The following is a 17,595-nucleotide window of genomic DNA, read 5'->3' as shown; positions in this document are numbered from 1 at the left end:
TCTCACTATTTATTCTATCTGTTAAGGTGATCTGTGATCAGTGATCTTTGATGTTACTATCATTATCGGGGTGGGGAGAGATAAACTGTGTCCATATAAGACTTAACCAATAAATATGTATGTTCTGGAGTTCCCGTAGTGGCTCAGCAGGTTAGGAACCCAGCTAGCATCCATGAGGATGCAGGGTCGATCCCTGGCCTCGCTTAGTGAGTCAAGGATCTTGCGTTGCCGTGAGCTGCAGCATAGGTCATAGATGCAGCTAGGATCCCAGTTGCTGTGGCTGTGGTGTAGGCCAGCAGCTGCAGCTCTGATTGGATCTCTAGACTAGGAACTTCCATATGCCACAGGTGCAGCACTAAAATATCTAAGTAAATATATATATGTAGTCAGCTGCTATCTTCGAGGCAAGACCCTCCACCTGCAAAAAGATTACAACTAATGAAAGCTCACATGATAGTTAACATTTTTTAACAATGAAGTATTTTTTAGCTAAGATATATATTGGTTTTTTAGACATAATGCTATTGTACACTGCATAGACTACAGTATAGTGCAAACATACTTTTATATGCACTGGGAAACCGAAATATTTGAGTGACTTGCTTTATTGCATGGAATATTCATTTTATCACGGTGGTCTCAAACCAAACTGCAATATCTCTGAATGCCTGTAGAAAGAAAAAAAAAAAACTGTAAGGTTTTTCACCAAAAAGATACCCATAGCTACCTCTGAAGGAATAGCCTGGAATTAGGGGCAGTGGTCAAAAGATAATTTCTTAATTTTTGCAAAGAAAAAGGGTTTATTTGTGTATGTAATTTAAAATTTTGTAAAGGTCTCTTTATTAAAACAAAAGCATAAATTAGATCTCTGAGAATAAAAAGAAAGCTTTAACTAAGAACAAGCTTCAAAGAAATAAACTGCCTAAGTATAAGCTGACACTTTGTTAATTTAAGTTCTTGTATTCGCCAAGGAAACGCACATCTTACTTTAAAACTTTGCTAGCCCTGATGTCTCCAGAGCCCACTTCCTCTGATTTCCCTGCTAAAAGAGCTCCAGACCTGAAAGTCCCTAGCTCCAACCTGATTAAAAGTTGTTAGTTGAATGATTCCCTCACTGTGTCAGCTGTCGTCGCCTCTCACTAGCCAGATCTATCTAGGTAGCACCTTGAAATGCTTTTATGCTTCCTGTAGCCTGTGCCTCTGCTGAAATGATTGAAGACACTGCATGCGACCTATTTAGGGGATTTTTTTTTTTTTCAGAGTTGGGGAAGAAGAGATTTGCTTTTCATTTGATTTTTCCCAAATTTTCTTCAATTTTTTCTTCCCCAGATCACAAGGGGAAAAAAAAAGGCAAAAAGAAAAAGAACATAATGGAATACTTTCTCATTCCGTAGCTAAAATGTCTGTGATGCTTTTCTTCCAGTCAATATATTATTACTGAGTGACTTGACGACCATAGTTGGCTCTCACTCTGATTCATTCTCTCTCTTCCTCTGATTCTCACTGGCCAATTTTACCTTTCTGGGTTTTCTCTTCCTTTCAAACCAATAGCTCTTTGTCATTTAGTGAAGTTCTTTACCCACAATTTGGCCATTTATTTACACCACTGTCTTGGAGACCACTTTTACCTTTAGGAACTTTATTTGCTGTTGTTGTTCTTTAGGGCACACCTGCAGCATGTAGAAATTCCCAGGCTAGGGGTGGAGTTGGAGCTGTAGCTGCCAGCCTACACCACAGGCACAACAACACCAGAACTGAGCCTCGTCTGCTACCTACACCACAACTCATGGCAACGCCAGATCCTTAACCCACTGAGCAAGGCCACATCATCATGGATACTAGTCGAGCTCGTTACCATTGAGCCACAGTGGGAACTTCCAGGAACTTACTTTTTTCTTTTTAGGGCCACACTCATGGCATATGGAAGTTCCTAGGCTAGGGGTCGAATTGGAGTTACAGCTGCCAGCCTATAGCACAGCCACAGCAACGCAGGATCCGAGCTGCGTGTGCAACCTACACCACAGCTCATGACAACACCGGATCCCTGACTCACTGAGCGAGACCAGGGTTCAGACCTGCCTCCTCATGGATACTAGTCACATTCGTTTCTGCTGTGCCACAACGGGAATTCCCCACCTTTGGGAACTGCTTAAAGCAGGCAGGTCCTGCTCCCTCTGAACCTTTCGAGCATACTTTTTTTTTTCTTTTAACGAAACTCTCTAAAGATACCAATTTACTCAGGATGACCCAGGAACAAATAATCCCTTTTGTAATAGCAGAATGTCTTGGCAATCTGCTTTCTCACTAGCCACCATCTCCTGGCCTGAGTGTTCTGCTCCTGTGTTTTCATTTCTTACATGTCTGACCCTGGCACAGTGTCCTGCAGGCTGCTCATTCTTCCGGATACAAATTTCATCTGCCCTGTCTTTTGAAGAATCATCGAAATAGCACAAGGTCTCTGTTAATCAGTCAAAAATTGATTAACATACAGAGAATGGCTAAGAGCCAAAGAAACATCAGAATGATGTTGAGAAACCTGGTCTCTCAACATGCTATGTTACAATTTTGTCAAAGTGTCCCTAATGAAAGATGATTGCTTGCTCATGACAAATGAATCAGAAGCCTCTAGTATGTATGAGATTGACAAAGCCCTGCAATTCGCACCGAGCCAGCACAGCCACCATTTGTACAATGTGCCAGGCACTGTGCTAAGTGCCTCACATACATTGTCTCCTGTGATCTTTACAACAGCCCTAGAGATATTATTAGCCTAACGTTACACATGTAGAAACTGAAGTTCAGAGGTTAAGAGGCTTACACAGATCACATAGTCAGGTCACATGTTGAGTGCCTACTGTGTGTCAGGGTCTCTTCTTGGCACCGTGGCTCCAAGAATGCATGAGGCAGGCAAAGCCTCCACTTTCATGAAGCTGCCATTCTTGGAGGGTGGGTATGGACAAATACTACTTATATAAGAGAACAATCGGGTCATTGTAAGTACCAGAGAGAGAGTAAAGCAAGATGGTGTGCTAGAGGGGGCCAAGAAAGTGGCAGCCAGAGTGCTGGAGTGAAGAAAAAGAGGAGAGAGATGACTAGAGGATGTCGGATGGAAAGATAGTATGGACATTTTTTATGGCCTTCTGGGTCATGATAAAGAGTTTAGAGTTTTCTCTAAGTACAGTAGAAAGTCATGGGAAGGTTTTAAGGGAAATAATATAATCTATAAAGAGCTCTATGGATAAATGGAGAATGAATTATAGAGGCTCAAAAGTGGAGGCAGGGAGGACGCTTGGGAGGCTTGTAGCAGTGGTTCAGGAGAGAGGTGATGGTGGCTTGGGATTGTGCTCTGTTCTTACATGTAAAAAGCGAAAGCACGGGGGCGGAGTGGAAGGTGGGACATGATCTAGGGATTTCCCTTGTCGTGCAGTGGGTTAAGGATCCAGCACTGTCACTGCAGTGGCTTGGGTCACTGCTGTGGCTTGAGTTCAATTCCTGGCCCAGGAACTTCCACATGCCATAGGTAAACATCTGATGCAGGATTTATAGAGAATTCCTTGCCTTCCTTCCTAAATCGACAGGAGACATCTTCAGGCCTTGTCCTATCTTACAGTGAATGTGTATAAAGTGTGTGCCACTTGTTTTTTGAACTTTTTACTGGAGTGTGACATGCACACAGAAAAGTGCAGCCGTCATAAGGGTGGAGCCCTACTGATTTTCACAAAATGAACACATCCGCATAAGCAGCACCCAGAACAAGAAAGAAAAGATTATTCCCACTCAAAAGCTCCCCTCATGCCTCCTTCCTGTCAATCTCTGGCATTCCAAGTATGTTTTTCCAGAATGACATTCTGTAAATCAGTTTTCTCAGTCTTGCTTAACCCATGACCTCTTTTTCTAAACTGAAAGCTGCATGCTCTCTGCCATCAGATTCTCTTACACCACCAGCCAAGAGATTAGAGCTTCTTTTCTGTAATGGGTAGTATGAAAACAACAAGATTTTCATATTTTAAAAATTATAAAATAATATTCAATGTGCTTTTTTCAGACGACATAAATTCCTATTCCCAGATTATGTTGCAACCCCTTTTAAGAATCACATGCACAAATTCTGAAAAGACTGCAAGTTGCCCTTGTCTAGAAGGACAATCTGTAAATTTAACAGCACAGATAGTAGGACTGGGATCCATGAATCTGCAATAGGACAAGGCCATGGTAGAGTTCCCTTTGTGGCTCAGTGGTTAATGAATCCAACTAGGAACAATGAGGTTGCAGGTTTGATCCCTGGCCTCGCTCAGTGGGTTAGGGATCTGGCATCCATCATTGTCATGAGCTGTGGTGTAGGTCTCAGACACAGCTCAGATCCCACGTTTCTGTGGCTCTGACGTAGGCCGGCGGCTACAGCTCTAATTAACCCCTAGCCTGGGAACCTCCATATGCCACAAGTGCGGTCCTAGAAAAGAAAAAACAAAGAACAAAAAAACAAAGAAAAAAACAAGGCCATGGTTTCCAGGCTTTGTTCAGGAGACAAGACACTGGCAGAGAACTAATATTTACTGAGCATTTATTATGTCTCTGGCACTGAGCTAAGTGTTTCTTTTTTTTTTTTTTTTTTTTTTGCTTTTTAGGGCCTCACTTGCGGCATATGGATGTTCCCAGGCTAGGGATTGAATCGGAACTACAGCTGCCAACCTACACCACAGCCACAGCAACGCTGGGGATCTGAGCCACGTCTGCACCCTACACCACAGCTCACAGCAATGCTGGATCCTTAACCCACTGAGCAAGGCCAGGGACTGAACCCACAACCTCATGGTTACTAGTCGTATTCGTTTCCACTGCGCCACCATGGGCTCTCCTGAGCTAGGTGTTTCAGATGGTATCTTATTTAACCTTCACAGCACTTTGAGGATGATATCATTCTCCCCATTGTATAACTAAGAAAACCCAGGCTAGGAAAGATGCAATAATTAAGCCAACTTGTCAGGGCTCCTAAGTGACCAGACTTGAAACCAGCTCTGTCTGTTTCTCTATCCCATTCTCATTTCACTCACCCAAAGCAGCCTCTCATGTTTCTCTTCCTTTGATCTGTACTTGATAAATTGAAAATGTTGGTCTCAGTATTGGGTTCCTGCAATAAGCTGCGTTTCTTCTAATGGTTTCCCATTCACATTCTTTTTTTAATGTGTGTACTTTCAAATCAACAGTAAATCTATTCGTAAATGAAATGGGGAACCTGGCCGTCATTTTGCTTCCTTCCAGAAAGCGAGGGCTCTTTAAGCCTGATGAAGTGTAATGCTGGCTATAAATCGGGGGAAAAATGAATGAGCACAATTTAAATCGCCCAACCAAGAGCCTGGCCATGTGAGCGACACGGAGCCACATTACGTCACCATATTATCCGTTATTGAGAAGGGAGCCAGCAATTAACAAAGCAATCTAGATTAACCGTGTTAACATCTCTGGCAGAGAAATCCATGTTCTCTGGCTTTCTGGAAGCTCTTCCAAGCTCAAGCTGTCCCTGGGTTCCTTGGCTTTGCGTCATGAAGGGAATTGATTTGATCAATTATATTGCTGCTGCCTAATTAGTAAGCACGGCCACACTCGCCCATCGGTTTCACAGAGATTAAACTTGGGATCCTGACTGCAGACCAATTTCGTAGCTGAAAGTCGTTGTGCCTTTCATCCTCGATCCATACGAAGTTCCCCAGAGTTAATCATACTAGGACTGTAGTCCAGAGCTGGGGGCAGGTTTTCAAAGTCCAGGCAACTGGATCTCCTACATAACAACACAGATTATTTTGTGAAAGCGTCTCAGAAAGCCTCTGCCTTTCTGCACATGGCAGGTATCACCCTTCGCAAAGCACATCCACCCTTGCCCTTTCATTTGGGTTTCCCCATTTCTCAAGAAGAAAAAAGGTACAGCTTTCATTTTAGACACTAAGAAAGGCACCTGCCCAGAAATGATTACTCAAGGCCACAAAGTGCTTCTCTACCAAGATTAGTCATCCTTTTTTTAAAGTAACTTTTATTGGATTAGTTTTGTCTTATTTCAAGAAGTTATACATGCTCACTGTAGAAAAATTCATAAGATACAGAAAAGCAAAAAGACAGTGATAAAAAGCCAGCCTTCAAACATAACCACTGAAATGACTGATGCATGTTTATTCAGCTATTTTCCACAGGATGGTATCATATGTACTATTTTGTAACCAACTGTTTGTCTTTTGATATATTATGAACATTTTTCCAATCATATTCACTAATCTTGATTGGTTGATATATACAGTTCACTAAGCCAGTCACGTATGTTGGATATTTAGGATCGTTCCAAAATTTTAGTTATGATAAAAAATGTGTCCATAAAATCCTTGTATCTAAATAATAATAACTAACATGTATTGAGTATTTATTATGTTCAGACACTGTACTAAGTGTTTTGCATGTTTTATCTAATTTAACCCTCCCAAGAGTCCTGTGGATAAATAATATTACCTCCATTATACAGATGAGGAAACTGAGGCCCAGAGAAGTTAAGTAATTTGCCTACCATGACAGAGATAATGACTCCCAAGGAGGCACCCACAATCACTAAGATAAATTCTTAGAAGTATAATTTCAGGATAACTAAATACATGAAATTGCAAGGTCTCTGAGTCATATCACCCAACTGCCCTCCAGAAAGCATGTCCCAATTAATAATTCCACCATCAGGAAGAGTTCCCATTGTGGCGCAGTGGTTAACGAATCCGACTAGGAACCATGAGGTTGCGGGTTCAATCCCCGGCCTCGCTCAGTGGGTGAAGGATCCAGCGTTGCTGTGAGCTATGGTGTAGGTTGCAGACGCAGCTCGGATCCCGAGTTGTTGTGGCTCTGGCATAGGCCGGCGGCTACAGCTCCGATTCGACCCCTAGCCTGGGAACCTCCATATGCCGTGGGAAGCGGCCCTAGAAAAGGCAAAAAAAAATACAAAAATAATAATAACAATAATAATAATTCCACCGTCAGGAAACGAATGCCCACGCAGTTGCATCATCAGTAGTGCCCAACACAGGGCACTATTCATTTGTATTGTCGTTAGGGAAATGAAGCCCAGACTTCTGTTAGCTTATTCATACTCTTGAGAGCATGCATGCAACCCAGTTCCCAATCAAAACATTGATTTTCTTTAAAACCATTTTCCTTTTTCTGGTACATGGGCCCCTTTGAGAATCTGATGGAGACTATGAAGCAGCTACACAGAAAAGGCACAAGTGCACATGGAATAACCCTGTGTTTTTCAGGAGTTCAATTCCCCAGCAGTTAATGAACCCGACTAGGATCCATGAGTTTTGATCCCTGGCCTCGATCAGTGGCTTAAGGATCCAGCATTGCTGTGAGCTGTGGTGTAGGTCACAGGAGTGGCTTGGATCCCACATTACTGGGGCTGTGGCAGTGGTATAGGACAGCAGCTGTGGCTCCAATTCGACCCCTAGCCTAGGAACTTCCATGTGCCACGGGGGCAGCCCTAAAAAAAGCAAAAAATAAGTAAAAAAAAGAACTCCTGTGCTTGCTAGAGTTTTTCTATATCAACAGCACCAAAACTAAAACTAAAAACAAGGCTAATAAACCCAATCAAATGCTAATTTGACCAGATTATGCTTTTTAACAATCCTGCAGTATAAGGAACCAGATCAGAAGAGGCTAGAGTGAAACACCAAGGCACTCTAATGGTGCAGTTGCCATGTGGAGAGGAGGTACCCAGGTCAGAATTCTCTCCTGAGGTCGTAATGTCCTCCACCAAACCAGCAAGACCTCAGAGCAGATGGACAGGCCAGTACCGGCCTGCCTGCATTTGTGTGCTTCAGCAGCCTCCCAAGAACAAGGCTGGGATCCTCCTGCCAAATGCACATCTCCACAGGCTGGTGCCTTTCATGATCTCTCTCTCACATCCTGCTCCTTTATGGTTTGGAAAGCCTTATCCCAGATCAGTCAAGCCTCCACCAATCCTACCTGCTCATGCCAGCCCCCTTCCCCCACTTCCATCACAAGCATTAGATGAGGACGAGAAGGGAGGAGAGCAATGGGGGCTAGGGCCTCGCCCATCCACCTGCTGTGTTGCTCTGCCGGGCAGATTTTTCTGGGAGCTTTCCTTGGCCTGAGCACATGTTTTGGGCGCCATGATTGATAACGATTCACCAAGGCTCAGTGACATTTTCAGAACTGAGGGTGGAACATCTGGTCTGAGCCTGCAAGGAAAGAGGTGGACAGAGGAATTAGCACTCTTGAGTTGAATTGCCCTTTTGGGTGACCCAGTGGAGAATTTGGTTCCATCTGGATAAACAGGCTGGGGCTGCCAGGCCACCATGAGACACATGCAGAGGATGCAGGCACCTCCGCGGGCCACAGCCTGAGCTGCTTTATCCTTGCTGCCCATCCATGGCCACCTTGGGGTGTCTCATTTTTGCACAAGACCACCATATCCTTGTCAAAAATATGGGGAGGAGTGGTGCTGGGAACGGGGGCTGTTCTTTTCTTGTCTGCTTAATTCTGTCTTTTGATGTCTATCGATTTTTCTACGTTCTGTGTCCTATCCTCTTGCTTTTGTTCTTGGCATTGCCAGGATGATCTCTAGATGATGGAAGGATTTGTGAGTTAAACGTCCCTTCTCCTTCCACCTTCTTGGGTCCCTCGGACTTATTTTAACAAGGCCAGGAGGTGGCAGAGGATGACTTTTCAATTCTAAATAATTATAGTTCCTCTTGAATTTGGCTGGGAAAATGAGTCATCTGAAAACTAATGTATTCACACCCAAACATGGCTTTTCTGTTTCCCTCTGCACCCCTACACTCCCTTGTGGAATCTGCCTCACTTTTCTTTTTTTGCTTTTTTTGCCTTTTTTTTTTCTTTTTTTTTTTCTTTTTTCTTTTTTTTTTTTTTTTTTTTTTTTTCTTTTAGGCCACATCCACAGCATATGGAAATTCCCAGGCTAGGGGTTGAATTGGAGCTGCAGCTGCAGGCCTATACCACAGCCACAGCAGTGCCAGATCTAAGCCGAGTCTGTGACCTACACCACAGCTCACAGCAATGCTGGATCCTTAACCCACTAAGAGAGGCCAGGTATCAAACCCAAATCCTCATGGATACTGGTAGGATTCGTTACCACTGAGCCACAACGGGAACTTCATGCTTCACTTTTTAAAATGTCCTTTTAGTTCTTTGTGCTTCCCTCACAAGTTCCAAATTGCCAGTGAGACTTAATAGCTTAATATCTCTGTGAGTGACTACTTAATAACTGTGATTTTGAGCAAATTACTTCTCTTCTAAGCCTCAACTTCAACATCTGCAAAATGGCAACAGTAACTATACCTCCCTCGTTAAATTGTCTTGAGTACTGAGTGAGATAATGCATGTTAGGCATTTGGTACAGTGCTTGCCTCCTATAAGCTCCCAATAAATGATACTGTTGTTGTCATTATTATTAAAGTCAGATCACCACCATGATCTGTATTTTCTTTGGCAACATCATAAAGACTGAGTCCGTTTCTAACTATCACGAGAGTCCGCATGCAAACTCCACCGTCCTTGTGATCGGGACCCTGTGCAGGAAATCAGGCCCCCTCTCTTAAGTACTAAATAGCCTAAAGTCACCAGCTCTCTGAAACACACTTGTCCCACTGCCACCGCACCCATCCACAAAGGCGATGCAATTCCCTGCTCTGCCAGCTCCTGTTTCCTCAAAATATGCCAAGATGAAATCATTTTGCAGTAAAGTTCTCTGAAAGTAGCGATGTCAAATAACTGCTCCTTCCCAAACTGTCACCCACACACATCCCCCTGTCCCAACACATGACCAGGGCCCCCTGGTTTTCGACTAGGCACCTTCATATGGAATGTTCCAGGGAAATAACAAGTCTCCAGTTTGTGGGAATCAGCACTGGGGTGCAGAACAATCAGTTGCTCTGGAGTCAGGCCTAGAATTGAATCCTGTCTCCACCACTATGTAATCTTGAGCAATTTCTTTAATTGCTCTCAGGCATAGGGTTTTTTAATCCATAAAATGGGCATAATAATTATATCCACTTCACCATCTTGTAGGGACTGAATAAAATAATTGCTGCGCTCTCCTTGCTTCTGCAGTCGGTGTTAATCTCCTGGATTAAATTCTCAACCAGTTCCAGGCACCTAAGATATATTCAATAAAGACTCTTCGAAAAGTGGAGCAAAGCTTGGGGACCACCCATGGCAGGCAAACATCTAAAAACCTACATCACATTGAGAACAGAGCATTTATTTACATGGAAAGAGATGGAGAAAATTGTATTTTCTGAAAATCAAGTTCTTTGAGGAGAGGAACTGTCTTTGGGAAAATATCTCTTTTTTTTTGTATTTTAGGGCCACACCCACAGCATAAGAAGGTTCCCAGGCTAGGGGTCCAATCAGAGCTGTAGCCATCGGCCTGCGCCAGAGCCACAGCAGCGCAGGATCTGAGCCATATCTGCAATCTACACCATAGCTCACAGCAATGCCAGATCCTTCACCCACTGAGTGAGGTCAGAGATCGAACCCGTGTCCTTACGGATATTAGTCAGGTTCGTTAACCGCTCAGCCACAATGGGAACTCTGGGAAAATATCTTAATTAGAGCTGAAAATGGAAAGTGAAACCCATCTCCCCCAATTACCACCCCCATCCACCTCTTCCTCGCCGCCCTCAACAAGGCTGATGCCAAAGCTACCAAAACAGAGAATGGAAATGACTGCCTTAAGAAACAGTAAGAATTAGGAACTCTTGGAACAGCCTGGGAGAGAAGCTGAAGTGTGAGAAAGCAAGGGATAGGGTGGCCATGGAGCCCAGCGTTAAGTGGTTCTTTAAATGCTTGGTGTGGGTGCTTTTCCTCTTGTGGAATCACTGCTTCCACAGAGCAGGTGGTATAAGCAGAGCAGGTGGTATAAGCAGAGCAGGCTGTCAAGGAAAATGGAGCCCAAGAAGCAGGGAAAGTTATTCCCCCCTGCCCCACCCCAAGAATCCAGAGACTTTGACAGAGGGCTTCAGACGTCCCAGGGTTATGGAAAAAGGAAGTCAAGATAATCTCACCTGGTTTTCAAGGGGCAGGAAGGCCCCCAGCTGATGTCTGGGCTACACATATGTAAACAGCACACGCAGTAAATATTGAACTGCATCCAGTCCCTTCTTCATGGAAATTCTCCACAAACATTCTCCCATGGCTGCAGCAAGCCCAGTCAGCTCTCTGTCATACAGGCCATCTCTGAGTTGAGCAGTAAATTGTCCCCCAAGCACTTCCATCTGCAGAGTTTCCCAGCTGTGAGGAGCCTTTGAGCTATAAGAAAAGGCAGCGATTTGGGGATCATTTTATGGCGTGTCTGGGGATCTGGACCAAAACGCAGGAGATGGCCCAACTTTGCTAAAATCTGGACAGCAGCACGTACTCAGCAGCAAAGACTAATCACTTCATTATACAATATTCATGACCTCAGCGAAGTGCCTGGCCCTCAGGATACAGAAAGGCAGGTGAGGGCTCTGGTGAGAAGAGAAAATGCCCAAGAGAGAGCAGTCTGGCATCACTCCCTCTGAGGACCGCAGGTGAAAAGGAAGGCATGATGCCCAGATGTGGCCCCCTTGGGGAGCAGTACATCCCAGACCAGGCAGACAAGTGGAGAGAAGATGCAGAGCGGTCCAGGAGTCCAGCCGTCCAGCCTGAACCCAGCAAGCCAGTATGGATCTAGGGGAAAGTCTGGATTACCACCAGCCAAAGGACAGAACAGAGGGATGAGTCACAAAGAGTCAGCAGACAGCTGCTGAGAGAAGGGATAAAAGGCATTGCGTGGCCCCTAATGGCCTAAGTGGCCCAATCTCTGCATTTTACCACCTAATTCCCCAAGGCCAGTAATTGTCCCTGTTCTCTCTGGAGCCTTTCATCCAAAAGCACCAAACCTCTCTGCCAAGCAGCAGGTTCTTCTGCTCCCTCAGAGGGCAGGATCCAGTGTTGCACAGCTTGTATTTTCTAGGCTCAAAGATACTCTGGCCACAGGCGTGTTTGTACCTTCTCCCCAGTCCTCATTCCACCTCTAAAATGGGGTGAACACAGCTGAGAATTCAAGAAGCAGGGAGCCCTAAGCTCCTCTTTTCCCCTATATTCTCAATCTCTCTCTCTCCTTCTTTCCCCTTCCCTCTCTCCCTGTTTGTCCTTAATTACAAGAACAATGATTATTCATTGTGAAAAAATTTTTTAAATAAAAATGAAAATCTTCCTATAAAACCATCCTCGATAAAAAAAAAAAAAATATGAACAATTTTCTTTACATTCACCCAGGTTTTTTTTATATGAACATATACACATACATACACACACACAATTTTTTTGTAAAAAGCAGATCATACTAGACATTCTTTCCTGAAATTTGCTTTTTTTCTACTTAACTCTGGTCATGGGCTTCATTCCATGTGGACCTAGCTTATCATTTTAATAGATGTATGATTTTTTCAAGATGTGAATGCTACATGGTTTATTCTACAATCCCCCATTGCTGGAATTTTGGTTATTTCCCATTTAGGGGGAACATTATTGCAATTTCCTGTACATTTATCTTTGCTCCCTTTTAAGGGTACTTCTGTAAGATGAATTCCTGGATGTGGAGTACTTCCATCAAAAGCTAAAGCTACACTCATTTTAATTGTATAGATAACACCAGTTTTCCACCCAAAATTTGCATACAGAATGTATGAAAATGTCTGTTTTTTCATACCTTTGCCAAACTAATAGACCTGAAATATATTACTGATTTTTAATTTACAATATGTGTTTGGTAAAGGAATTTTATGATGTTTTCATTAATTCATTGTCCATTGTACTTATTCTTCTTACTTGCTTATCCATATGATTTGCTTTGTTTTCTATTGAGTTGTTTTCTTGATTTGAGAGTTTTATGTATTAGAAATATTATTCTGTTTGCTGTCATTTGAATTACAAATATTTCTCTCAATTCTTCTTTAAACTTTGTTTTCAAAGTTTGTGACCTTACAGAAATGTCTAGGCAGGAGTTCCCATTGTAGCTCAGTAGTAACAAACCCCATTGGTATCCATGAGGACGCAGGTTCAATCCCTGGCCCTGCTGAGTGGATCAAGGATCTGGTATTGCCAATTGCCATGAGCTGCATTGTAGTTCACAGATGTGGCTCAGATCTGGCATTGCTGTGACTGTGGCATAGGCCTATAGCTGTAGCTCCCATTCGGCCTCTAGCCTGGGAACTTCCATATGCTGCAACTGCAGCCTTAAAAAAGAAAGAACTGTATAAGCAAATCCAGCAATACTTTTCTTTATGCATCCTGAACTTCTGTCATGCTTAAAAATTTCTTTCCTATTTCAAAATCATAAAAAATATTCCCTTATATCTTCTAATATTTTAATAATTTTTAATATTTAAAATCTTGGCTCCATCTGGGTTTATTTTAATGTAAGAAATCCAGCTTTGTTTCTAAATAGCTAGACTCTTATTATAATGGGAGTTCCCATTACGGCACAGAGGAAACGAATCTGACTAGTATCCATGAGGATGCAGGTTTGATCCCCGGCCTTGATCAGTGGGATCCGGCATTGCCATGAACTAGTGGTGCAGGTTGCAAACACGACTTGGATCCCGTGTTGCTGTGGCTGTGGCCTAGGCCAGCGACTACAGCTCAAATTCAACCCCTAGCCTGGGAACTTCCATATACTGAGGGTGCAGCCCAAAAAAAAAAAAAAAAAAAAAAAAAAAAAAAAAAAAAAAAAATAGCAGACTGTTGTCTCAATATCACTAACTTTTTTCTCAATACCACTTATAGAATAATCTGGTTTTTTCCCCACAAGCATATAAAATTCTTGTGGATCTTTTTGTCTTTATAAATGATGTCATTTCATTGATCTATCTGCCTTTTCTTATACTTCCTGCCCTAGTATTTTTAAATTACTTTTATGATATGGTTTTATGATAAGTTTTAATATCTGTGCAAGTGAGTTTCCCTGCCTTCCCACACCACTGCACCATTCCTCTTTATTTATTTTAATTGACCTGGCTTTTTTTTTTCATGATGATTCTTCTATAATCTACATTCTTCCATACATTTAGTTTGCAATCATTTAGATTCCCTTTCCACTCACAGCCCCCTTCCCCCGCAAAAAAAAAAAAGAAAAAAAAAAAAAAAAGAAAAACAAAAAAAACAAACCTGATAGTATTTTAAAGAGATTGTCTTGAATTTACAGATGAAGTTTTCTTGGATAGAGACTTTCTATGCTAAAGCAAGCTATGTCTCTCCATTTATACACGTCTTTTTTTTATGCCCCTTCATGAAGTTTCATAGTTTCCTTCACATAGGTCCCACCAACGCTCAGTTTTAGAAGGTTTTTATGGGGAAATTGTTATTTCCAGCCAAGTCAAAGCATGGAACATATTCAGTTTGGCCTCAAAGATGGACCCTTAAATACTGCAGAAACTACTTCATCCCACTTGCTCCCAACTCTGAGCCTAAGCCAAGAGGTAGCTTCCCTCTTTGAAGCTGGAATGGGTCCATCAACTAACCAGCCAGCAGTTGATGGCACTGACCCCATGCCCAGCCCTGTGCTAGAAGCATAAGATAGTAACTCCATCCTCAAGGAGCTTTGACACTGCATGCAGAGACAAGGGGCACATCCCTTAAGAATGGCATTTTGTGTTATCCCATGTAGTATGGCCTCTGTTTTTATGGGAAATATAGGACAAGCAGGCTGGAGCAGTCAGGAAGGATTTCAGAAGGAGATGAAAACTGAACCAGACCTTGGCATGTGGTTACCACTTAAATAAATGAAGAGGAAGGAAGCAAATTACAAGCAGGAGAATCACTGCACAGTCATTTATGTGGCACCTACTATGAACCAAAGTTTTACACTTCACTACAAGCCATGCTCTGTGTTTGGTGTGAGAGAAACCAAGACAATTAAGTTTGATCCTGGCTCCAAAGAGCTTATAAACAAGAGAGACAGACCCTTAAACAAATAAGTTTAGCAGCTGCTATGATAGAATTCTGTGGAAAGAATAGCAGAAACTTCTAATCTGGTGAATATGCATCTCTTGGATACCCATGGTTGGCATTCAGTGAGTCTGTGAGCCCCTGAATTTATACGATGCTACATTATTTGCATCATAACCAGCATTTTCAGATTAAGAAGCACTGAGGCAGAGTGCCACAAAACTCTTGGCTTCTAAATACTTGTATTTTAATGAACAGATCAAATACATATAAAGACACTTACAAATAACAATTCTAGCCCAAGCTTCCCGCAGCTCAGAAGTATTCTGAGTGTTCAGAGACAATATTGTCTGTTGTAGAAACGCCCAGTTTTGAGACCAGGCAGATTTGGTTTTGAACTCCATCTCTGTCATTTAATAGTTGTGTAATATTGGGGGAGTTCGGTCCACTTGAAAACTTGATTTCCTCATCTATAAGCTGAAAATTGAGAATTACAGAACCCACTCCTCCCTCCTGCCTTATAGTGAGGGTGAAATTCGGCAAAGCGTGTCGGTCACCTGGATCTCAGCAGGTCTTCACCGCCTGCTCATTCCTTCCTTCTGTTTTCACACTTCAGAGGAAACTGTGCGTGGTGGGCTGTGGTTATGAGAAGGAGGAATTTGAGCCAGGCCTGGGAGGGATGAAGGGGCGGAGGGGAAAGGAATGGAGATCTCAGGCTAGTGGACAGAGTAGATAAAAGGAAAGGAGCCAAAAGAGTCAACTCATGTTGCAAAGAATCAGTCCATTGCAGCCAAGCTGAGCAGTTCTTAAATTCCAGCCTAAGCAGTTTGAACTTTATCCTATAAACTACAGGGGCCGCTGGAGGGTTGGGGACAAGGAGGTCAATCCCATGGTGAGGTGGCTCTCAGGCCAGCCTTTGCTCATCCGTAAATCCCAAGATAGCCGGGAAAACAATTTTTAAAATCAAATTGTAATGTGGACTAAGGCAATGCTTCTCACCTTGGGATCTTGTGAAAAAGCTGATTCTGATTCACTGGATCACTGAGATTCTGTATTTCTAACAAGCAGTCCAGGGTTGTCGATGCTATTTACCCTTGAACCTCACTTGGAGATGCCAGGGGCTAACATCTTTTGGGTTTATTGCTTTTATTATTAATATTGTTCTTGTACCACATGTTGGCTGAGTGCCTTCCTGTGTCAGGCACTGTGCTAGACCCTGCGGAGAAAGAGAAGAATCAGACATGAACTCTCTTTTGTAAAAGCTCACGGTCTAATCTGAGATGAGGCATAGCCCTAAGCAACTGTAATTCAAGACAAAAAGTGATAAATGCTGTATTTTAGCTTCAGATAAAATAGTTTGATAATCTGGTGAAGACAAAGATTGTTCCCAGTTGAGAGAGAAATTGTCTGGTGCTTAAGGAAATGAATGGAAATTTCTTTTTCTTACTATTAAACAGTGAGTAGGAACCCGGACTTCAGACTTAGATTTTAATCCTCACTCTGCCATTTAATAGACATGTGACTTCATTCTCTTAAACCTCGGTTTCCTTATCTGTAAAATGAGATAGAATCATAGCAGGGCTTCTGGAAGGATTGTATGAGGGAATGTTTATAAACGTAGTACCTCATACCTGATTCCTAGTTCATTGTATGCGATGGCTTTGGTGACTATTACTGTTTTCAGCATTTGCTATAAAACTTAACATGGGTCTGTTGGCCCCAAAATATTGCACTTGTTGGAGCATTTTGTGATCTCATTCCAGGGTTAAGTGACAAGTGAAAATGTAAAAACCTCAAAGGGAATTTCCAAATCCAAGGAAACCTCCTTCACAAAGCCAGGGCTGAGAGAATTAGCAACTAGTATTTTAAGTGTTTTGAGTTTTTATTGGGCCAAACTGTTTCCACTGGGGAGACTTGGCTGAAGGTGTAGCCAAATACTCCTAATAAGAACCATGTTGAAAGGGAGTGCCACTCTATGTACAAGCTGATCAGAACGGTTCTGCCACCCACTGGGCTCCCTGGAGGTCATCTGCTTATGTGATGCTGACTGTGAAATCAGTCAAATCAAATTTATGATCCTGGAGACCCAGACTGCCAGAGCTCAGAGGGATGTGACAAAGCACCAGCCCTGGGTGGACCAGATATATGATGCTTTTCATCCCTCTATGCCTTGCCAAAGGCTCCGAGTCCACCCTTGGTCAGTCCTTCAACCAAGACCCCCTCTCCTGCCCCAGAGAGGGAGAATAAGGTATATCAGGGGACCCACAGGCACATCAGGAACTAACAGGGGAGACTGCTGAGCTTAACCACAAAAGATCTCATTTCACACCTCTCTCTCATATGACCTGTGTGAGACCTTGGGCAAGCACTGCCTTTTAGCTGCAGCTCCATGGCTTCATCTGTAAAGTGGGAGAATCCCACTTTGCTCAGAGAGTAGTCATGGAGATTAAGTGAAGTAGAACATAAGAAAGTTGCCATGGAGTTCCCGTCATGGCACAGTGGTTAACGAATCCGACTAAGAACCATGAGGTTGCGGGTTCGGTCCCTGCCCTTGCTCAGTGGGTTAATGATCCGGCATTGCCATGAGCTGTGGTGTAGGTTGCAGACGCGGCTCGG

The 17,595-nt window shown here is 43.0% G+C and overlaps 1 protein-coding gene and 1 long non-coding RNA gene across 4 annotated transcripts in view; one reads left to right on the top strand and one right to left on the bottom strand.

Moving 5' to 3' along the window:
- Positions 1-17,595, top strand: part of ADRA1B (adrenoceptor alpha 1B) — a 460,716-nt gene that overhangs the window by 433,751 nt on the left and 9,370 nt on the right. The window lies entirely within an intron of this gene.
- On the bottom strand, positions 547-17,488 carry LOC110257291. Its single transcript, XR_002339714.1, has 3 exons — positions 15,537-17,488; positions 11,073-11,316; positions 547-668 (listed from the first exon to the last, which is right to left on the bottom strand). It is a non-coding gene; the product is annotated as an uncharacterized LOC110257291 (long non-coding RNA).

This window comes from Sus scrofa, chromosome 16 (genome assembly GCF_000003025.6).
Source record: "Sus scrofa isolate TJ Tabasco breed Duroc chromosome 16, Sscrofa11.1, whole genome shotgun sequence".
NCBI lineage: Eukaryota > Metazoa > Chordata > Mammalia > Artiodactyla > Suidae > Sus > Sus scrofa.
The sequence above is the reverse complement of the archived record's forward strand: the minus strand, read 5'-3'. Positions and strand labels throughout refer to the sequence as shown.